The sequence below is a fragment of the Haliotis rufescens genome, unplaced genomic scaffold, assembly GCF_023055435.1.
Source record: "Haliotis rufescens isolate VD_foot unplaced genomic scaffold, xgHalRufe1.0.p SCAF_1, whole genome shotgun sequence".
NCBI classification, from domain to species: Eukaryota; Metazoa; Mollusca; class Gastropoda; order Lepetellida; family Haliotidae; genus Haliotis; species Haliotis rufescens.
This window is the reverse complement of record NW_025963779.1, coordinates 66919221-66927285: the sequence shown is the minus strand read 5'-3', so window position 1 is coordinate 66927285 and position 8065 is coordinate 66919221.

The following is an 8065-nucleotide window of genomic DNA, read 5'->3' as shown; positions in this document are numbered from 1 at the left end:
TCTGTGTTTTGTTGCTATTGATTTCTGGGATTCACAGCCATACTAAACGCATCCACAATCCTGCACCTGCTGTGAGGTGAGTTGAAATGGGGTTCTACGAGACATTCACGATTGACACTTATATAGCAATACGCATGCACATGTGTGGCTGTTAGTACTTGTCCAGACTTAGGATGGTTTTATGCTGCTAACCCAGTCAGATGCCATGCTATCGCTTAACAAAGATCAGAGGACATCCCATTATGGGTGACGTCAGAACGACCTTTCATCTGACCAATCAAAGCGTCGCTTACCAAATCATGAAACTGACAGTCGGAATGTGTTTTCTAATTATGCAAACTCGAAAACGTTAACACGGGGTATTCCGAAGGCAGTTACGGCCGGTAAGACTGATTCAATCAAAATTATCGTCTATTTCTCGCTTTCGGGGGATAAACATTTGAATGGAGGAGCCATTGCACAGTACGTGGGAACCACTGCCATACAATCTCAACCATATATTAGACATTCTGGAATGTTCTTTTGTTCAGTTTTCAGAATTTGAATCAAGAACTGTGTCAACATTTTTTTCAAGCGTAGTCTGAAATGGAAGTCACCAGGTTGACATGAGTACCGTAAAGCCCGAGGAAACTGCTTTCTATTTGGCTGATGTTGATTTTTTGTTAGTCGTTTCCGTGGTCGGTCAAAGTTCGAGAAAGGTCGTTCTGATGTGACCCGTAATTGGATGTCCTCAGATCCTTGTTTAGCTGCAGCGAAAACTTAGATTAGATAATAACTAGATTGCTGTTTAACAGGGATACCCCGAGTTAATACAGTATATTGAGCAGACTACGGTAGTTCTTGTTTTGTCCCTTTAATGTCAAGGGCCAGCCAGGGTAACAACAAGTACCATAATCTTGTGACGTCTTTTGACATGACGTGGCCAGAGGATCAAACCACTGACCTTCCATTCTCGAGGTAGACACTCTTTGCATTGTTTCTTCCTCACATTTCACCAATGCAGAAAATTTCCCAATGACTGTGCAGAAACCATAACTTGGTCATGTTGATAAATGAAATTACAACGACTAGTGACCCGTAAAGATCCGGGATAAAATAGGTATTCAGCAACCCATGCTTGCCATAAAAGGCGACTATGCTTGTCGTAAGAGGCGACTAACTGGATCAGGTGGTCAGACTCGCTGACTTGGTTGATGCATGTCATCGTATCCCAATTGCGTGGATCGAAGCTCATGATGTCAATCACTGGATTGTCTGGTCTGGACTCGATTATTTAGAGATCGCCATCATTTTAGCTGGAATATTACTGAGTGCAGCATTAAACAACAAACAAACGACGACAAGTTGACTTATTTTTATTGTATCTTAAAAGTACATTTACAGGTAACGATGATTAAGAAAATGATCACAAATGAATATTTTACAAAATATGTGCTGAAATGAAGATGAAGGATGATGGTTTATTGTAAATGGAGAGACTGTTATTTCAAGCACTCACCACAGTGCGGTCCATGATGCTTGTCAGCAGAGGGAAACGTTACTAAGTTCATATTTTATTCACTGGATAACAAAAATAAATTCACATACATCTGAAATTGTTGTAGAGGATTCAAGTTCACTTTAATATATAATAATAATAATAATAATAATAATAATAATAATAATAATAATAATAATTAAAAAATTAAAAAATTAAAAAATCCCCTTTCCCTAACCAGTCAGTTTTGTAAAAAAAAGAAAGTCAAACAAGAATTATTTATGACTGGCCTAATTTAAATATTCTACACAGTCATTGATGTGTTTTTCCAATTGACTTTCATGTTTGAAAACAAACATGAAATATTAAAAAATTAATGAGTAATTTATCAAACTCCTGCTGTCCCTAGTCAATTCTTATATCATTAACTATTATTTTTCTATTTCCTGCTGTTCACCGATAAATAATACAAATGAGGTGATATTGCTCCTGTATCCGAGGTACCTTCGCAACACATGTTCCCAATGCTGACTACAATCACAGACAGCTGTGGTCTGTATAGCACAATACACTGTTGTCTCACCTACTGCATAGAGTATGTACATAAGGCCTTACTAACTCAAATAGTTGCATATAATGTATTAATAATCTAAGCAAATGGTTTAAATTACACATGATTATTATTAAACATGCATAATTTTACAAGACAACATAGATCAAAATCAAGGACATTAATTTGGCACTTAAAGAGACACAATCCACAAGGTTGAAATACCTCACGTTCGGTGTAAGTTGTAATATACATATTCATTGCCGTTTAAGCCTACATCACTCATATCAATTCATGCAGCTTAATTCCAAGGCTGCAGCACATTATATGGATACAATTAGTATGGGAATAAATATATTAAGTATAATTTTCAAGCACAGCAGACAATACAAACAGAAAGTCTTGTTCTATAACAAGAACGTCTACACCTTGTGGATGGGAAAAAACATTGTTACAACTTTCTTGATAGAGTCAGTTCTGACAAGATGTCATGTTGAAGATCTAGTGTTTCTGTTAAAACCTCAAGTCTATCCACCATTAGTCTGTCATACAGACCCTGATACAAATAAATCCAATACAGCCATTGCAAATCTATGTTTGGCAAGTCTAGATTACTGCAGTATCTGAAAGTGAAGAGAGTCTCTGGGCTCCTTTTTATTATATTTTCATTAAGATAATTTAACTGGTTTTTTTTTCTGTAAGATATGTTCATTTCAGAGAGTAGAGGTTGGTCTCATCTACCATCTCCACAGGCATTTATTCCCTAATGAGGACAGAGGGCTTCAAATTCTTTTTCTTTTTTGTAAACAATCTACTAAATGTTGGCTTAAACATCTTAAGGATATCTGCTGGTGTGTATCAAAAACACCGATTTCCTTGGGTCTCTATATGAATCCAGTTGACACTCAGTATTACATTTTGGGGTCCAAGTCACGAAGATGCAGATCCCTGGTTGGGGAGGACATGGGGGACTTAACTAGCACTAATTTTAGTTTGGTAACATAATGGCACATTCTTGGAAGACATGACATTTTAGAATGGGAGTTAAAATGTCAAATTAAAGAAAATCAACCACTGACACCCTGAACTTTGATTGCATCTCTTACAAGAGTGAGTGAATATGGTTTTGCACCGCTTTTAGGAATATTCAAGCAATATCACAGCGGGGCACACCGGAAAATGGGCTTCACACATTGTACCCATGTGGGCAATTGAACCCGGGTCTTGGGCGTGATGAGCCAACACTTTAACCACGAGGCTACCCCATGGCAACCTCTCTTACATGAACACAACATGTCACTGTATACATCTTACCTAATGCAGGGAAATGTCTGCTTCTGCAAAATCATCTCAAGTTTGTGAGACTAACATGTTAACAATGGTTTTGCAACACCACGTTGCTAAAACATCAGGGCCAGACATTTTTATTTTTCTTAGGTTTACCGATTTTTGGCCAAAAAATTCAGGCGTGTATAAGTATACAAATATATAAAAAATTATTTCCAAACAATTTTTTTTTATTTCCTCAAAATGTTAAGTGGAGGTGGGGGGAAACAGGGAAAGAAAAATGTTTAGACTTATCTCCCTTCCATTATGGACACAGGTCAGTTGTGATTCATTATAATTCGTGGTGTTTTAAAGTTTTTAAGACATTTTAAACAGGTTTTAACTATATTATTTTAAATAATGTATATTGAAGTATATTAGTAGCGACAGTAAATGCGTTGGCTTTTTTTATTAACTTCTACTTATTTCTAGTCAACAGATTATGAAAAAAATCAATAATTTTCAAAAAGATTTCCCGGCGGATTCGTAAACCAAGTATAAACTATGTATGGCCAAAGATTTATGCTCTCCTTACATTGTAAAAAACTTTTACACAAACACAGCATTACATTGTAATTCCATCCTTCAGTTGTTCCTGGCCCTGACATGGTAAGGAAGTAGTCAGTGGAGACACAGCTGATGGAGTATACGCAGAAAGAAAAAAAGACACAACAGGTGCTAGACTTCAGTAAACCTGTAGCCTAGCAGAGCCATCCTCAATCATGCAGTGTAGTATATCTCTGTTCAATAATAAACCAGACACATTTGTTAGCAAAGATTCATTTGGAAATTCTCATTAGCCAAATTGTGGTTATCTGCTTCATGCATATACTGTGTGTATATTCATTCCATGTTCAAGTGTGTGTGACACTTAAAATTAAACTACTACGAATAGTGCTATATTGGGAGCATCTTTTTATAATTGTGTCAGAATAAGACTGAAAACAAAGCTATGGTAGTTTATGGGTCCAGTGTATTCATCATTAAAATTGGGAAATACTACCCTGGATATTTGAGAATGTTTAATTTCTTACCATTAATACTTGGTTATTTGTCCCCCACATAGAAATATAATTTATTTTATATTTTAAGGACAACAATTTTTCTTCTTTGTGCAGCCGACCAAAAAGTGACTAAATCTGGTCTCAGTGTGATGAACTTCCTATAAACAAATCTACGTCAATCACTTATGTGTTGTTTCTTAACTGATGAATTTTCTTTTCAGATCAACGTATCACAACAGAACAAAATAAATTTAACTTTATTAGGAAACCATGACAGATTAATGTTATCACCCAATCTAACTAATTTCCTAACATATCACTTAAATCATTTATCTAACATTTCATTTTGGGGAAATTCCTCTGTAAACAAAGAGAACAAAACAGAAAAGAGTGTGTGACTGAGTGAGTTGAGTTTAACGCCGCTTGGAACAGTATTCCAGTTATATCATGGCGTATCAGCATGATGTGGAGGGACTGCCAGAAGTGATGCAGGTTTTAGATGTTTTACCACTTTGGTGAAACCCACATGCACAAATATGGTGCGGACAAACCTAGAAACATAATCGGGGCAAACCAGGATTTGAACCCACAATAATATGTTTCTGGTGAGCCTAAATGATGCAACTCTACACAGCAAATTGCAGCGATTTAGACGACTGGGTCATCAGTGTGTCCAAAAAGAAAAAATGGCCTTATTATTTTATCTACACAGCCCAGCCTGACAACACAACCCTTTACCCTAAAATATCATTGTTTACTGAAACGTTACATGGCAACTTAACTTTAGTAGGAACTGAAAGTAACAACTTGAAAGACAGGGGGATAAGGCACATTGTGACTGTGTAAAGATCCCATCTTGTGACCGTGAGCCATGATTGTGTCTCCACTACTATCTACAGTACCAACAAGCTACAGCCTAGTCAAAGCTTTCCTCACAATGCTCACAACCTGAATACAGCTGAAAAATTGTTCAACATCAAAAACAGGCCTCCCAAAGAAAACTTGCAGAAGGCTCCCAAACTATGGAAATATGTACACCTTTAAATAGAAAGAGCCACAAAAATTACAAACAGAGACACAATCCCCATAGAGTTTGCATCGAAAAGAGGCCCCAGCGTAGTTTCAATGGACCCTGGCACAGTAAATCCTGCAGTGTTGTTTCACTGAAAATGTGCTGGGTTCTTATCATTACGATGCTAACTTTAGGGGGATTCTGTCTTTCTTTGTAATTGTGAGGCTATTACTACTTAAAGTGAGTCCAGATTTCATAGTATGGGAGCCTTCTGAAGGTTAACTTTGGTAAGCTGTGTCGGAGAGGTCGTGCACTAATTCCTGATTTGTCCAACAGCCCTTTGCAAGTGACTGCAGTGAGAGAGGACTGTAGTTGGCAATATTATACCTATAGATTGACACCTCCACAGACATCTATAGTGTTAATTGACATCATTAGATAATTACCATGAAAAGCCCTGGTGATTTTCTTTTTCTGTCAAGCAGTCAAAGATCTGAAATACTTATTTATAATATTAATACTGAAATAAATAAAATATCTTTTAAACAGCTTTTCTGTTCATTTTGAGAAGGGGAAGTTAAATTGCTATGGAGTGGCAGTGATAACGAATCCTACAGAGAGCACAGGGGCAGCCATACAGCAGAAGGGTGCTTGCAATCAACAGTCATGTATCTCACAACTTGGTTGCACTCAGTAATGTGTGTTCATAACATTAAATGTTCCTGTTCTAAAACTACATCCTGTTTAACAGAATCTCCCAATTGTCTTGCGTATCGCCGTGCATAGTCAGTTATTGCAAAAAACTATTCTGATCTCTTATGGCAGTCAGGTCAATCCAACCAGCCTAAAACAGCTGACAGCATAAACCAATCTACAGCATTAGACATGGTTGACATGCACCTCTATAGAAGACAGTGTATAGATCCACATCACCTATCCTTGTGAGACATCACTGCATTATACACATACTACAGGAGTCTTGCGCCAGGTATTTGAAGAGTTGTTTTTCTCACCACAAAACGTAAAGAACATACAAAATTTCCAGAAGACAGTTTGCAACTGTTTCATTCAAGCACCCAAATTTCCAATTCCCAGAAGCCTATAAAATGCATGTTCTGGTTACCATGGTAACAAGTGATTTTTTTAAAAACTGCCTGGCAGTTACATATTTTACAGGTAAGATAATCCATTGATCCAGTGGAAAGACTACAGTAAAAATTATGATGCAGCAAACAATGATTATTGTCAGCATAAAAAACAGCATTGGAAAAACAGCTGTTTTGCAATGAAGCAATGGATAACATCAAATACCGTATTCGACGTAATAAGCGCCCCGCTCTAATAAGCGCCCATGGCGATATTTGCTAATATATTGGCTAGTGAACAATCCCAAATAGCACCCCTTCCGATTGATCAATGTACACAAGACTTATTTATTCGCGTATAATACGCACTCGTGTGTTATATGCACTGTTAATTATGGGGAATTAAATTCTGGAAAAATATATCTGTCGTACATAAACATTTCAGGCTGTCAGCATAAACCACGAAATTTATCTTTCAAGTCCAGGGGGCTTATTACGTCGAATACGGTACAGTGTTTGTTAGTCATGCTTGCAACACTGAGCAGCTTTCTGGCAACAGCTTGTATGATTATAGATTCATCTACAGAGACTGTGTTTAGGGCACAAGGGCGGTTATCAGAACAATACCAACAAAACAAAATTCATCAGCACTTTGATAAAATTAACATTTTGGCATAAAATTAGTGTTCGGTTGGCAGCAACAACAATCAACAATAACAATATTATACACATCATGCCTTTTGAAACACTTGCTATACATGTAGACAGCAACATGTGGCGAGCAGATCACTAGGAGATACACAATACTTTCCTTTCAAAGAAAACAGAGTTAGAGTCTGTGTAATGGAATATAAATGCCTCACAAACACTCTTACCAAATAAATCCTGAGCATGACTGTTGCTAGTAAAAAAACTCTGTAGGACTCAGATCTATGAAGGATCTCTGTGGTAGACTACTTCATGTTCAAACCGAGATTAATAAAAAGAGGACGCCCTATTTGTTCTTACGACTATATTTATACTGGGATTCCACAAAATATGACTCCGCTTTTGATTTTTTTATCATGATATAAAAATCTGATTCTCATAACAAGCCAAGTGTATATTTAAACAGACTGTCATATCTGATCATCCCTATCAAAAGTTGAATAGTATAAGTATCCTAGGCAGGTAAGTTGGGAGGAAAACAGTATTTGCTAAACTTTGGGGATACCTTAATCCTTGTACTTTCTTAAATTCAGAAACAACAATGTAAAATTGAGCATCAAACCGCTTCCTCTCTATTGGACCTGCTATCAGAGAAACACAATTCACTTCTGCATGACATTATATCCAAATGATAACCCCCCCAACCCCACCCACCCCAATAACTCAAAGATCTTAGCTTTGGGCACCCTGTACCCTGCCTAGTGTTATGTATTTCTGTAGGTCTAGGATTGTGCAATGTACACAATCTAACTTCGTGGATCTGAGTCTTACAACCGTACTAGATTATTAAATATATTTCTGTTTTATAAATAAACTATTCTTCGAAAACTGCCCTCCTTTGTTGCTAGCAACTACTGCAGCCAGCTGGCGCCTTACAAGAGATGGCACACAACTCGTTAGATC